Raw genomic sequence first — 14606 nt, 5'->3', positions numbered from 1 at the left:
GATTTGGTATATACTGTTCAAAATTTTATATAAGAACTTATTCATGTCTTGCTTATGTAATCTTTTAAAAATTAAAAAGTTTTTCTGAAAAGAGAGAATCAGACTTCCCCTAATTCCTAAAGGATAGATAAAGAAAGAATGGGAGAAAAAGGAAGCAAGGAAGAAAAGTTGGGAAGTAGATGGAACTCAGTGAAACTGGAAATTCTATCTGAGATACACAGGCTATAAATTATAAACAGTTGAAAGAGGGATTAGGATTAGGAGGAAGAAGATATGAATTGAACTGTTACTATAGAATATAAAAAGATGCTACCATAAATCTTGTTGCATGCTCTCCTCACAGTACCTACCATAATTGCAAAACACAAAACTTTAAATCTAAAAGCATCCAAACTGGAGAACAATCAAATAAGAAAGCCAAGAGCTTATCTACCAAATTTAAATTAAGGGTTATGATATCTTGGTTATGAAGAGGCCCTCTGAAATGAAGAGACTGGGAATAAATTTTCTTTGTCTCCTTTTGAAGGAGCGTAATAATCAAAGAGCAAGACTTGTAGGAGAGTGAGTGTAGGAATATTTAATGCAGTCCAAGGAGAGACCAATAGTAAAGGTAGAACTCAACCTTTCCTGACGTCTAGAGCTGTAATTGCTTTGCTACAATATCTCAATAGACTGCTAGATCTAACAGATTTTGGCAGACCTAGAGGGAATCCTCCCGTGCTCCAATGCTAAGGATCTTGTAGCTGGGAGTGCCTGGAAGCACTGAGACTCCTGTCAGGGCATCAAAAAAATAGGTAATAATCTGTTGGCTCCTTTGTTATCAATCCACAGAATAGAAATAATTCTGCCTTTTATGCCTACTGTTTGCCTCTAAACAACACATGGCTCCAGTCTGAACTAAATGAGAGCTCAGTGAACCCAAAATCCCCCAAAGTGGGTATAAAAATATTCAATTCATTTAAAGGGAACTCTTCAACTGGAGCGAAAGCTAAGGTTAAAAACAGAACAGATGTATTCTATTTAAACAGAACAGATGATACTGGGTGGCAGTAGACACACAGGACACCTAGATAGTGTCAGTCATTCCAGTGAAGGAGAAGAAATTCATGGATGTCAAAATAAAGGAGCTGCTAAACTAGATAGTGATGTTGAGATCTCACCCCCAAAGGCACGGCTGGAGCATTTCAAAGAGGTTACTACCAGTAGGATAACAATTATGTCAATGTGAAGAAAGGGAGCATTTTGGGGGTTTCCATGGTGCTGGCAGCTGACATGCTTTTCAACTACTGCTTTTCTCACAAGGAATACACGGAACCCAAACATGAATGACGGTGCAAGAGCCACTGACAAGGGCCTAGCAAGAAGGGTGCACTATGAATTCCTCACTTACACATTTTCTTTGTGGCTCTCAACATTTACTGAGTGTTTTTATATACTAACTGAGAATTAACAACTAATGATTATGACCAGTACATTTGAAATTTTTTAAAATTTTTAGAAAGATGAGAGTGTGTAATTCAGATAGCTGCCAATATTGATTAGCACTTAAAGAAGAGGCTCTTAGCAGATCAAGCTCCAATACAAGCTATCCTGATGCTCAGACCCAACGGACTAAAAGATACTAGAAATACCTGTGGAAAAGAGAGATGCTGTGCTGATTCTCTGACACCAGTCTCAACAGAGGAGTAGCTGCACAGGCCTTTCGATTTTCTGAGGCAAGGACATGCCTTCTGTAATACTGTATGAAAAGTGTAGCTCCTGGCATGCTATTGGGCCCTATTACAGAATCCCACCATGGACATCAAAGGTTTTATGACTAGTTACCCATCATGACTCACCAAGTTACAATGTCAGGTGGAGCGGCAATCATTGTATGATGGAAACAGTCTATTTGTATTAGGACGTAAGGCAGGCCCAGAGGACACTAGTAAACTACAAGAGGGCCCAAAACCTCATGTCACTTACCCCTATCACACTGATGTCTTTACTTCTGTTCACACCAATGACTCTATGGTAGGTTCCTGGTGACCATTGACAAAAAAGAAAAAGGTGGGGTCTGATTAACAGATACAAGTCAAAAATGGACTGCCACCGCTCTACAGCCCTACATGGCTGGCTCTGAAAGACAATGATGAGGTGAAAATTCTCTCAGTGGGTATGGTGAAGGGAGAAGTAAACAGAGAAGAAAAAACATGGACTCCCTGGGAATGGAGCATAGTATGGCTGACTGATTAGGGAAATGGAAGAAGCAAAATTATAAAATAAGAGACAAGGAATCTCGAGAACAGCCATGCTGATGGCACAAAGTGCCAATTTTTATGCTCTATGTTATGTCCACCACAAAGCACCAATAACAGAGGAAGCATTTAACTGCGTCCCAATTACATAGAGTAACTTATCACTGGCTATCAGCCAGCTTCTGCTCTTGGCAACCTCAATGTTTGACCAGCAGGGCCATGAGTGGAGGAGCCATAGTGACAGAGAGGAAGGCTTTACACAGGTCAATAGCATGGGCTCCTTCTTAGGAAGGTGACCTAATTAATGCCTGTGTGGGATGCCAACTGACACATGAGGGTGCAGAACTGACACTACAAATATGGATTTGCCTCCTCGCCACAGTGTACCCTATTGCCAGCACCATCATCACAAGGTTTATAGAGTATCTCATGGGGAATACCAACTATGGCCTCAGGGCTAGCTGCAGTAGTACTGGGGTACTAGAGCTTGTTCCACTAACCTCCTGTTTTAGAGATTTCTTTTAGCAATTATAACCAGTTACCACTTTAAAGGGTCACTGACAGAGTAGACATAATGGGACCTGGAGTAATCTAAGTAATAAAAGGTGTGGATTACAGCAGACACGCCTAGTATTCTGCAATAAATTCCTTCATTACACTATGGTGCACATTACTATGCACTGTCTGAGGGCATCTGACATGCACTGTGAGCCTAAGCACTGCTCTGTTTTGTTCCTCAGGGTGTTTCTCTAAATCTAAAGAAGACTACTCAGCAGTATATAGGCAGAACCACACAAATGTGAGAGTTAAAGCTCTAGGAGCAACCCTCAATTAAAGATGAAAGCCAGTGGGAAAATGCCCCAAGCTCCTTGTCCTTTGGTGGGACAATACTGAGATGCATTTAAAAAATCTCCAGGGTGATCAAACCACAGTTGCCCAGTAATAAATATAAATAGTTTATTAACACACTTTATGTAAATTTACTCTCTTCTCTGTCTCATTTCCCATTCTCTCATTTCTGCTTCTTTGGATGGCATCCCAAACAAATTACTCAGTCATGAGTCCTTTTCTCAGGCTCTACTTCAAATGAATAACCAACTAAGAAGAGATACAGTCAGAGCTCAAAATGAAGCAATTTGGCTCCCCTGTCCATGCTTTTAACAAGAGTATGTTGTCTCTTTAAAGAAGCAGAATGTGGTGCTGTATGTATAGGTTATTAAACATAAGTCAGAAGAAATAAACAAGTGTAGACAAAGCAACATGGAGAATCTTAACTTTCCAGTGTTGAGGAAAATAGTGGAAAAAGGGGGCAGGATATTTGCAGCAAAAATCTAAGTCAACTACATACACATACACACCGACATTATGTTCTATGAGGATGCACTCATTCAAATTAGAGTGGTTTCTTATGGCAGGAAGAGAGGAAAATGGAAATAGAGATCCAGATTAAAGGAGATAAAAATAAATCAATTCAGTGGCCTTATAAAGGATAAACATAGTTAATTGTACTGCCATAAACAAAGTCTGATTAAGTCAAGTTTCTGACCCACAGTTCAAAACAGAGAGAAAACAAAGGAAACATATTGTCACTACCTTAAATGGAAAACTAATGTTACTTGTCATAAATAGGAAGTTATAAAAATAAATATATAACTATGAACATTTTAAAACTCCATCTGTGTACTACCTGAACTCATTCTGAATAATACCAGTAGTACATACTCCACACTTTTGCAAACACTGTTGTTGAAACATTCTTATTGTGAAATAAGAATGCGAGAGGTCTTTAAATATAAATATGTCAATAATAAAATACAAATATTAATCAATTTGAGAGTTTAACTGGATTTATGTTAGAGAGGAAATAGCTTGGTAACAGTGCAATCAAAAAGCCTAACTTTCTTAACATGACTACTTTCCTTCCTCAATAATGTAATGTTTTCTGGTTTTACAGAATTTATAATTAGGAAACAAACAGTCACTACTTTATTTTCAATATACAGTGTTGGATATTTCCTAAATATTGCAAAGTCATAAATCATGAATTGAGTTGAAAATAAAAAAAACATCAAAACCATGCTTTTATATAATGAGGTTTTATATAATGAGGTAACTTATTACCTCACTACAATGTAGTTCTCTAAGGACATTACCATACTAACGCTTACTTGTTAATATAGAACCATCATATCACTGTTTAATGAATTTCTTCACAGGTCCCTAATCATTTAACAGTAATTCTACTAAAACAAGATACCATCCTTCATTAAGTGACAGATTCATACCTGTAGGAATACTTTAAACCTCCTTAAATTCTACTAATTCTTACACAGCATTTAAAACTATAGCAAAAGAGATAAATATGAACAGAAGAGCGTTTCTTTTTAAAGTGCTCTTCTAGAAGAGGCAGTACTTTGCTTTTTTCATACTATTTCCCTTTCAATATGATAAGGCTTGAAAAATAATGTATAAAAATATTTGTTGTATGCAAACAAATGAAGAGACCAATATAGTAGAACATTAATTTTAATATTTCTTTAAATTTACAAAATTCAGAATCCACAGGGTTTGAAGAATTACTTATGTTTACTATTAATGGTGGTCCATTATCCCTTCTATCCAGATAAAAAATGTGGGTATCATCACCTCTTTCCAACATCTAGCGACAAATCAGTGCCCTTCTGCCTTCATAATACCAATTCCATTTAGTCTTTCTTTACTATTTCCACTCTGATTAAATTCTGATTACCTCATGTCTAACTACTGCTACAACTATCTGAGCCCTGAATCCTCACTCCATTTCTCTAATGATATATGTTCATATAACACTGGTAGAGTAATTTACCTCAAATATAATTTCCTTTATGTCACACAAGACCTCCACCGTACTCCTACAGAAATATTCATTTTCTGTTAATCAGCTTTTCTAAAAAAATCTTTAATTCCTTCTTTAGCTAACCAAATTATACTCATCTTTCGAAGCCCAGCTCAAATAACCCCTCCTATTTCTATTTGTCCTTCTCAGAGTTATAGAACCCTGACTAGAAGTAATAACTTACTCCTTTGCTTTGCATCACTTTTACCTCGCACTGCTGGTTACCATTACCTGTTTTATTTATTTCATTTATACACCCATGTGTGTGCAAACACAAATTATTGATATGACTATAAACAGGATGGGGACCATGTTTTTTATCTTATGACACTGTCTTTGTGACTTGCTGTTACACAGTTTAACAGGGACCAAAAAGGTAGTATCACCCTGGCTGGTGTGGCTCAGTGGATTGAGTGCCCACCTGTGAACTGAAGGGTCATATGTTTGATTCCTAGTCAGAGCACATGCCTGGGTTGCGGGTGAGGGCCCCAGTAGAGGGTGCTCGAGAAGCAATGGCACATTGATGTTTCTCTCCCTTCAAGAAAGAAAGAAAGAAAAAGACAAGACAAGGAAAGGAAAGGAAAGAGAGAGAGAGAGAGAGAGAGAGAGAGAGAGAGAGAAAGAAAGAAAGAAAGAAAGAAAGAAAGAAAGAAAGAAAGAAAGAAAGAAAGAAAGAAAGAAAGCAAGCCTTTAAAAAAAAGTAGTGTCATACAGAACAAAAATAAGTGCTTTGGGGGCTTAACTAGAAGGAACATAATCTTAGAGTCAAAGTAATAGAGATCAGAAATAAACCTTAGGGATAAACTGGCACACTTGAAATGGATTTTTAGAAGTTGACAGGTCTTGCACAAGAGAGAGAAAGAACATGCATGCCAGGAGAAAAGAATAACATGAACAGAGAGGAGAGAAAATATAAGATAACTTCAAATCATTGGCTGAAAGGTATAATACATGAAGGGGTAGAAAAGAAGAAAATTAAACATTTGTTCAATAATCAATGCTTAAAGGTTTCTATAATTTTAGGTATGTTGATCCCTACCTTAATTAAGAGCATTACTTTTTGTTTAAAACAATTAAGAGTATCCTAATTGTCTCTCTGCTTTTGGTATCTCCCCCTTCCAAACTACCATTCATATCACTGACAGATTAATATTAACAAAACACAATTACAATCCAAAATACCTGTTAGAAATTTTCAAAGACAGCTAACTACTCAAAAAAATAAAATAAAATCTAAACTTCTAACCACGGCATTCAAAGTTCTTCACACTCAAGATCTTTCCAGCTTTGTCCCTCAAACCATCTCTTATATCATGAACTCAAACAATACAAAATATTTTCTTCTGTCTTTTGTGCATTCTCTACATTTCAAACTTCTCCTGCTTATGTTGGATTCTGTTCATGAAGTTCTCTTGCCTCTCAAATTCCACTCTGAAATCTTCTATTCACTGTTTTAAGATTCTACTCAGATGTCATTTCCTATGTTAAGCCTCCCTGATAATTTTCTCTGCTAACAATGTTGATGGAGCCTTTCTAGGTAATGTTACTACAGTTTTCAATTTCATATAGTACTTTAAAATGAGAAGTTTTGCCCTGACTGGTGTGGTTCAGTGAGTTGGGCGGTGTCCTGCAAACCACCTGGCTTCTTGGTCAGGGCACATGTCTGTATTGCAGGGCAGGTTCCCAGTTGGGCACGTGCGAGAGGCAACCTTTTGATGTTTCTCTCCCTTTCTTCCTCTCACCAACCCCCCAAAAATAAATAATTAAAAAATATTTTTTAAATAATAAGTTCCCTATTATTTTAAGAATTTTTTCCTTACCTCAGAGATGTGACTAGATAAAACTGTACCTCCAAGTTCCTCCAAACAGCTTTGACCTATGCTTCCATCTCATGAATTCCAAGACAGTGTTAAACTGATGCATATTTTCATAAATCTGTTTAGAAAAAAGGAACTTATTTCAGACTTAGAGAGCTTGTATTTGTTGCAATAACATGTAATAACAATATTAAAAATTCATCATGTGTAAAACTGTACATTTTCAATGTAAATTCAACCAAAAGTTCTACAGTATTTTAGAAATCTATCAGTTTACCATTTTTCCCTGTCTCTACACAAAGAAGCTGCCCATATAGAGTATTTCCAACTTTGCAAAGGTAATAGTAGTTCTACGGAAAAATATTACTCACATGTAAAATTTCTGAATTATCTCAGGCTTTTGAAAAAAAAAAAAAATCATCTCTTAAATCGAACAAACAGAATCAGCTAGAAGCAGCACTAAAATTTACAATTCTACAATATTCGGACACCTACTTAGGTAAACATATATTTGAACATCCAGCTAGTATCCCTATTTTCACTTTTTATCATAAAGTCTCAGTGCTAAGCACTCTTAATTTCAGTCAAAATACTACCTAGAATATTAAGAATTGTGAGGGCAAGAATTAATTACCTAGGTTACTACTGCCATTAATATCCTTTCTCATTAAGAGACAACGTTCATAAATCTGAAAGTTGGAAACAACTGAAAATCAAAAGAGATGGTGCTGTTTACCCAGAGATCTTAAAAATAAGTTCTTCAAATGTATCTTTTAACTAAAACTTCAAACAGCAAAGTATACTGTTTCATGTTTTACAAGGAAAAAGTTTAAGCTGTATGAACTTTACCTAAGTCCCACTGCAAGGTCAAAGTGCCTATTTAGGAAGTGTATCATGTAGGTCACACTGAGGTTTAGTAGTCTTGGCAATGACAACTAAATTCATGTAAACTGGGACAATGTGAAACAGTCTCCCACATGAGACAGCAGCCTTTCTTAGAGTCAAGAGATGCCACTCAGGCTTGCTAAATTGTGTGGACTGACACTGAAAGCAACTAGTAACAGTTTGTCTGTTAGCAGCCTTTAACAGTCAGTGTTCTCAATGACTAGGTTCCTACAATTTAACCAGATCCCAAATATTTTTCAGAGTACTCATAACTGTAAGGCACAAACTATCACTCAGAGAAATGTAGGTAGGGCAGTGGTGTAGATTTGGTCTTTAGCTTTTTTAAATTATTTTTTTCTAAGATAGTCTTTAAATTTCCCTTATACTAATTTTAAAAATAAATGCACTGTGTTTCCATTTTAGAAATGGCATAAAGATTTTCCTATAAATCCACTATTTGCCAAGAACTCCACTCTTCCCGAAAGGAGTGTATAGAAGAGAGGGGAGGCAATCAAACTGACCTATTCTCATGAAGTTTAAAACAATCCATTAAAGTGACTATGTTTGATAATATATGGTATGATTCTAATTCTACCAGATTATTTTCAATGAATGAAATAATAAATAAAATGAACAGCAAACCACTTAACAACTACTGTTTATTACAGTATCCTTGGTGTGAAACGTTTCAAAGCTAAATCTAAAGTTAAATCTAAATCTAAAGTTAATAATAAAGGAAAATACATAAACAAAAGAATCTTCAAATATATCATCTTCAAAGTCCTGAATCATCTATCCACTCTCTATTCTTCTACATGTACAAATACATAACAAAACATAAACTTCAGAAAACCTTTTCTAAAGGCTAAATTTAAGACCAACTAAGTAAGATTTGGCTTCATTGCTACTAAGTAAATAAAATACAATCAAAAGGACAGGATGTGCTTCACATAATGTACAGGTCTGCAAATCACATTTTGCATACCAGAAATTCTATGAAAAAAGTAAAGCTTTCCCTAACTTTGCAGTATAGTGCTATGGTCCTATAAGCAGAAATCTATAAATACATACAGGTGTAAAAATAGGGTTTACATAGGCAAAATGTGCCCAACAACTTTAATCACTTAACTTATAATTTACCACAAGCTTTTAGCATATGAACTTGTGTTTAACCACCACAAGGGATCCAGTTAAAACTGAATATTACAGAAGTATAAGTAATAAAATTTTCTTTAAATTTTTTATTTATTTCTTGATATTCTGGAGAGATGGGGCTGGAGAGAAAAACATCAACTTGTTGTTTCACTTATCTATGCATTCCTTGCTTTATTCTTATATGTGCCCTGACCAGGGATCAAACCCACAACCGTGGTGTCGGGACAACACTCTAAACAACTAAGCTACCCAGCCAGGGCAAGTAATAAAATTTTCATCAAGGATTTTGTCTGAAATTTTCAAGCCTGTAAGTTATAGAAAACACATTAAGGAAACGGCACTTTACTTTGCCGTGTATAATGTACACTCCTTTGCCCAAATTGTTGAGGGAAAAACAAGGATGCACGTTATACATGGGTAGTACCTGAAAAACCTTGTATCTGTTCCTGTGTTTTGTGATTTGTTACATAAAATTTCTTGTACACAGTATGTTCAAAAATAAATGCTAAAATTCCTTTATAATACAATAAACATGTATCTAAATATAAATTAAAAACTGAATTAAAAAATTAAAACAAAAGATTTTTTCCAGAAAGTTTGGGCCAAAAATGTGGGTGCACATTATTCACAGGAGCACATTAGACACAGCAAAAGATGGCAATTCTAAAAACACATCTGAGCTTCCTAATGATTTAGAATTCATGAAAATCAAATCTTTCTAGATATAGTGTAATATTTTGTAATACTCAGGAAGCATCTGCAAACAAATGGGAAATGTTCATTTTAACCCCATGTTACCTTTACAATATACCTTCTTTTGCCATCAAAATGTACACATCCTTCTAGGTTCTCAAAATTATTAAAGTGGTTAAACCATTGAGGTGTTTTAAAAATTACTAACTAGGGTGCCTTAAAGAGCCCATCAGTGACAAACACTAATTGTGGATAGTATAGCTATCTTTGGCTCTATATTAGAATGTCACCCATCAACTCTGATATGTACAATTTACTTTATAGAAAAGGGTAGCATAAATAGGCTTTTGATGAATATACTAAGTCTAAGACAAAATTTAAGATAACTTATGAGTTTGTATCTGATATCAAAAAATAGATTTCTTAGTATTCACAAAATGAACAATATTGACTATACATTTCCCCTCCTATTCCAAATCCCTTCTTCCTCATCTTCATTTTCCTTCTCTTAGAACCCATAAAAACTACCTCATACATACTGTACAAATACTGCTGTAAACACTACAACTGCTTTCATGTAACTTTTAAAAAAAACAAGAACCAAATTACGAAATAGTATTTTACAAAACGTTTCATTTGGCACTTAAACTAAAGGTCTTACTGTTATATCCTTTGGCACATTAACTGGAAAATTCAAACATTATGCTTCAGAAAAACATACTTTTATATGTAAGTTACTCAAATAAATAGTATAATTTAGGTTAGTTTATCAGGTACTTCTATAATAAAGCATGTCAGCCACATAACACAAAAAAAGGAAGTTCAAATTTTGAACAGGCTTTGTTCTAAATGTTCTGGAAGATTCAACTGAATATAAGCTTGATTTTGAAACTCAAGATGCCTTTTCTCAGAAAACCAAAGATATATAAAAAATGCTTTTAAACCCATAATACAAATCAATTTTAATGCACAATTCTATCACAGCACTCTTCTGCTTATGCATCTTTCCACACCAAACTCTAAGTTTCTTATTCACTGCTATATCCTAGAATCTAACATAGGAGATGACACAAAGTAGAATTCCAACAAATATTAGCTGATCTGAAGTACTGAATAACAACTCAATAATATGAAACTGAGTTGTCTAGAAAACTTTATACTCATCTGAACTACAGCAGAGAACCAAAATGCAAAGCAAGCAGAAAAAGCTTCTTCCAAAAGAGATAGGAGGAAAATATGCTTAACACTGAGGTTAGAGTACTCTGGTCTGAGTCAAATGTGGCAATTTCCATTCCCTCTTGCCAATGAGTGGTGTAGCAATAAGCATCTGATGCAATTCCGGCCAGTAAGACAAGAGACTAAGTTTGCTGGGAAGCTTCTGGGAAAGGTTTTACTGGCCGATGAAAAAAATACACAAAGATAAAAACATCCACTTTTTTTCTGAGCAATTCTGGGTTTGAGTGTATCAAGCAGAATTATGGCACCCATCTTAGTATCACTGAGTAAGGACACAGCCTCAGAAGACAACCCTCTGATAAAACATGCACTAAAAGGTAGAAAGAATCTGGGTCCTTAGCAATGTTTTTTTTTAACTTAAAAAAAATTTCATTGATTTATTTTTAGAGGGGGGAAGGGAGGGAGAAAGATAGAGACATCAATGTGTGTGTGCCTCTCGCACACCCCTCTCTGGGGACCTGGCCCACAACCCAAGCATGTGCCCTACACTGGGAATTGAACCTGCAACCCTTTGGTTCTCAGGCCATTGCTCTATCTACTGAGCCACACCAGCTAGGACAGCAATGTTCTTATGTTTTAACAAATTAATCCTTGAACCATTTTTATAAACTTGGATCTTTTTATATTACATCAAATCCTTTTACGGTTTAAGCAATTTTCAATTATCAGAAGTAACCCAGCGGAGACAGTGACTTAAGAACAAATACACCATTAATTTCCATGAATTCAATTGCTATGTACACAATAATAACTCCCCTAAATTTACATCTCAATCCAGATCCTTTTGAACTAGATACATATTTCCAAACTACCAAACAGCTATATTAAATATATTCTCCAGTGGCACATTAAGAGAACAGGAATAATAAGCCATTACAAAAATTGTTTACGCACCGGTATTCAGTTTTCTGGCTAATGACAGTACCATCTACCCAACTGTTTAAGTTTGAAATCTTGGGATCACTAGCCCACCTCCCTCTAAGTCACCTATTATATTCAGGCAGCCAAGTATGAAAATCACTAAAACTTACCAAATGCTGCCCATTCTAACTCTGATAGTTCTTTAAAACTTGTCTCCCTTATTTCTATGCACATTTAGTGCAGTCTCTCATCTTCATGTAGCCCACCTCCACTAGCTTCTTCCACTGTTCCTGTGATTCTAACATACAACTGTGCTTCGTGAAAAGATTATAAACACAGTAAGTCATTAGAAAAATAAAAACTAACACTACAATGAACTATCAGTACATACCCACTAGAATGGCCATAATCAAAAGGACATACAATTCTAAAGGGGGTGAGGGCACGGAGAAACTGGAACTGCCACACTCTGCTGTAAAATGATGCAGTCACTTTGGAGAACTGTTTAGTAATTTCTTTAAAAGTTAAATATAGGAGAGAAAATGGTGGCTGAGGAGGTGGAAGTTGAGCCCACTTGCTCATGCCTCCAGCATGGATTTTCAGCTGATCATCTGACAAGTGACCTAAGCAATCAATGGAATCTTAGCCGACATGAATTTTTGAAGCCAAGGAGTACTGAGGTGCCTGCAGCAGAGTAGAGAACAGACAGAAAACACAGCTTAGTAGCTCACACCCCTCCCAGAGCAGGGGACCCTGTTCCTGCACAGCACACTCCCAACCCAATCAAGAGAGACTTGGGAGGATATAGAGTGAGAGAGACTCAGACTGCACACACACAGTGAGCAGCAGGCCCAAACCTGCAGTGCCAAAAAGGAGTGCAAGAGAGAAATTCTATCTCCTGAAGCTGTTGGAGGCACCAACAGGCTGTGGACAGCCCTCACCAAGAAAGACTTTTGCCTTTTGGGGAGGCAGAGTGCACAAAGAGCTGGGTAGTGGTTTGGTGCTGCAGTGTGGGTGCCACATAGGGACTTTCTTGAAGAGAGGAGTTGAGGCATGGCTGGGCAGGGACCTCATGCAAGTGTGCAACTGCCCTGCCAGCAAATACACCAGACTGAAAGCATAGTTCATGCCCACTGAGTCCAGCTGGCCAGGAAGAACAGAAGGCAGCACTGCTTAGGGATTGTGGGGCCCCATCCAGCATGGCTGGTGAGCGGGGAACTGTGCACAGAACAGAGGGTTTGGACCTGAGCCTCCTGCATGAACAGTGGGCTAGAAGCTGGACAGGCAAAAGCTGAGCGCCTGAGATTACTTGCAACCAGGCAGGGCCACTCACCAAGCTCTGTGAAGAAGAGGGCATGCACAACCCCCATTGGTAGGACTGCAAATGTCACAGAACAGCATGGCCAGGTTCAAGAACACCCTGCCAGGCACATTTCTGCAGGGGAAAGAAAGAGAATCTCCAAAGGAGACCTTTATGAACTTTTATCAGACACTATGCTGGTTCCTCTTTGAGCCCTATTCCACTGAAAATAGCAAAGAGATTAGAAATTGAAGCAGCAAGAGGTATATAGAGCCCCACCCAGCCTCAGTTCTCACACAGAGCTCCAATCAGTAACAAGCAGGAAAAAGCTTACCCTTTTACACAAATTGGCCCCTCATATGAAACAGAGATAATTCATCAGAAACTACACATTATATGAAATCTGGGAGGAACCAAGGCACGTGGCGCAGGGATGGGGGAACACACCTGCCATCGTCCCTGAAGACTAAAAAGCGCCTCCCAGGAGAGAACCAGGAATCACACCCTCCTGCTGCCGTTCTAGAGGTAGTTTCTGACATTAGTTGAACCACACCTGGGTCTTATGCTGATAAAAAGCCAGCAGGGCAGAATAGCGAGGACTAGCCAAGCCTGAAGAAGACTAGCCAGGTTGTGGATCACGTGTAGACTTGAAGATGCTCCCTAAGGCTAGACTGGGACACCAGTGACATTACCAGGGACAAAGCCAGAAGGCGAATACAGGAGGCAAAGACTCTGTTGAGATGAAGTCTACCTCATCCTTTTTCACTATTTGCAATATTTTTTATACCATATAGCTTTTTAACATTGTTTCTTTGTCCCCAATTTTGTGCCTATTATTTCACTATTTTTATTTTTTACATATTTTTTAACTTTTTTTAAAAAGATTTTATATTTATTTTTAGAGAGATGGAAAAGAAGGGAGAAAGCGGAAGAGAAACATCAATGTGTGGTTGCTTCTCATATGCCCCCAACTGGGGACCTGGCCCGCAACCCAGGCATTGTGCCCTGACTAGAAATTGAACTGGTGACCCTTTGATTCACAGGCTGGTGCTCGATCCACTGAGCCACACAAGCCAGGGCAACATGTTTTTTATTTTTATTATTTTTTATTTTAGTTGTATTTCAAAGCTCATCATTTGTTCTTCCTTTCTCTTATTCCATTTTGCCTTCATTGTTCTCTTTCTTATTTTTAAATTTTATTTTTTCCCTTTCTGTGCTTTGCTTCTACTCTTCACTCTGTTTCTCCTCCCACTATCCTTTCAAAACCATCTTTCTCTCCATTAGTCATCTCACATTCTTTTCCCTTTCTTATAATATCCTTATTCTCATTCCACCTCTATTAATATTTGCTTGGTTGTCATTGATATTAAGATTGTTGTTGCATTTCTTCAATTTTATTCCTAGCTGCTCACTATTTTTAAAATTTTAGATCTCATTATTTTACCGTTCCCTGTCCTATTCCATTTTGCCTCCCTCCTGCCCTATATTATTTTTGTTGCAAATTTCATTTTCTCCCTTAGCCTGGTTTTCAATCATTAAACTTATTA

General features: G+C 37.0%; 1 protein-coding gene and 1 pseudogene across 3 annotated transcripts in view; one reads left to right on the top strand and one right to left on the bottom strand.

The window, feature by feature from the left end:
• The window catches only part of LOC129076316 (PDZ domain-containing protein GIPC1-like), a 140106-nt pseudogene that overhangs the window by 24569 nt on the left and 100931 nt on the right, over nt 1-14606 (top strand).
• The window catches only part of BMPR1A (bone morphogenetic protein receptor type 1A), a 179899-nt gene that overhangs the window by 76733 nt on the left and 88560 nt on the right, over nt 1-14606 (bottom strand). The window contains exon 2 of one of the 3 annotated variants that reach the window (XM_054580474.1): nt 6933-7047. The exons of 1 other annotated variant lie outside the window; for it this stretch is intronic. The gene's annotated coding sequence lies outside the window, so the exon portion shown is untranslated. Of the gene's footprint in view, nt 1-1965; nt 1981-6932; nt 7048-14606 lie in introns of those variants that run through there. One more of the 3 variants, XM_054580476.1, reaches the window with a different exon arrangement.

The sequence above is a fragment of the Pteronotus mesoamericanus genome, unplaced genomic scaffold, assembly GCF_021234165.1.
Source record: "Pteronotus mesoamericanus isolate MK-2021 breed Mesoamerican mustached bat unplaced genomic scaffold, CSHL_Meso_final contig_59, whole genome shotgun sequence".
Taxonomy (NCBI): Eukaryota; Metazoa; Chordata; class Mammalia; order Chiroptera; family Mormoopidae; genus Pteronotus; species Pteronotus mesoamericanus.
Note: the sequence above shows the minus strand (reverse complement) of the source record. Positions and strands in the feature narration are given on the sequence as shown.